Genomic DNA, 1722 nt, shown 5'->3' with positions numbered 1-1722 from the left:
GCCACAGCTGAGCCTGTCGCCACACCGCCCGCAGTTCCGCTCCAAGCCGACAACTGTGGACCAAACGAACTGGCACCTCGTCCCCCCACCGCTCCCACCAGTGAGGCTGGAGCCAGAGGGCCCGCCCTGCCTGCTGTGATGTCACACAGGCCCCGTGACATCACAGAGGGCGCAGGCTGGCAGCTCTCAGGTGGAAGGACCCCACGTGCAAGGTGTGGGGCTTTGAACCCCACCGGGACCCCCTCCTGTGCGACACGCAGGCCCGGCGTCTGAACCCCGGGTTTGCATCCTGCCCGCGCTCCTGGCTCCTCCTCCTTGGGGTGTCCACCTTTGCTGGGATAAACCCCCCACCTCTGGGACATGGGGCCCGTGGAAGGAGACAGACCACATCGGGTCAGACGTGCCACAGAGGAAAAGAGGGCCCAGTGCAGACGGGGGGCTGATTTCTGCTTACACAGGGCAAGTGGGTGGCCTCAGGCTTACGTGGCATCTAAAGTTTGGGGAGGAAGTGAGGCAGGGTGTGCAAGCCTGAAGCAGCAGCGAGTGCAAAGGCCCTGAGGTGAGGCAGGCCTGGCCAACCTCAGAAACCAGGAGGCCGCACACTTGGGAGACCTGAATGGACCCGTCTAGCCGGTGGGCACCCCAGGGGTGCGATGACAGCTGGCGGCTGGTGCGGTGGAAACAGAGAAGGGGCCTGCTGGGGCCCCAGGACCTGGTGAGGCAGCCCCGGAGGTGGGAGTCCGCGAAGTGTGGGAGACGAAGGGAAGCCTGGGTCCCGCCCGGGTAAGTGGTGATGCCCAGGTGCCGGGTGACTGTCCCTGTCCCACGCCTGGGCCACTGGGGTGAGGAGCAGGGACCCACCAGGGAGGGCTGCGTGCTAGCAGATCGCAGGTGGGAAGGGGGCCCCAGGACACAGCAGGAGGGGCGTGGGGGCCACGAACAGCCGCCCCACGGGGTTAAGGAGCTGCGCTGGAGGCCAGAGGCTGAGCCGGGGACAGTGAGCTGCAGCTGGAAGGGAGGGGGTCAGGGCAGCATCCTGCTGGGACCTGTCCCATTTTGACCCCGAGAGCAGTGGCCAGGGAGTGTCAAGGCCCCGGGGCAGGGAGACCTGGGGGAAGGCGAACCATGACCAGGCCACCGCAGAGCACAGGGTGGACCCAGGAGCCTGAGGGCGGCTGGGAGAGGGTGTCAGCGAGGAGACCAGCCCCCAGTGAGAGCAGCCTGGAGGGCCCGGGTCTGGTGGGGAGCCCAGGGGGTCACGCCAGGTGGGAGTGGGCTCTGGTCCCCCTCTTTGTCAGTTCGTCTGTAGCATGAAGGTCAAGACCTGGCGACGAACACATAGCTGACACCCAGTCAACGGCAGCGTCTGTATCCGGGGGCCCGAGGGTCAGGCAGCCGCACACGCCCGCCCAGCACCCCCGCGTGTAATTCAAGCACCATGCGCTTCTCCCACTTCAGGTGGGCGTTCAGCCTGCAGCCATCACAGCCCATCGGCCCAGGAAGGCCCCCTCTCCCCCAGGCTCCACCTCCCGTCTGCAAGGCCTGCCTGCCTGAAGGTTTCCTACCGACAGAAGCACAGAACACGGGCCGTGGCTGTCTGTCTGCTCTCACGCTCGTGGCTTCAAGCTCCATCCACGGAGCGGTGCGCCTCGGCGCCTGGTCCTCTGGCGGCCGAACTGTGTGCGGATGCACCTCATCTGCTTATCCGCCATTGGCTGCGAC

This window comes from Crocuta crocuta, unplaced genomic scaffold, assembly GCF_008692635.1.
Source record: "Crocuta crocuta isolate KB4526 unplaced genomic scaffold, BGI_CrCroc_1.0 scaffold31, whole genome shotgun sequence".
Classification (NCBI taxonomy): Eukaryota; Metazoa; Chordata; class Mammalia; order Carnivora; family Hyaenidae; genus Crocuta; species Crocuta crocuta.
The sequence above is the reverse complement of the archived record's forward strand: the minus strand, read 5'-3'. Positions refer to the sequence as shown.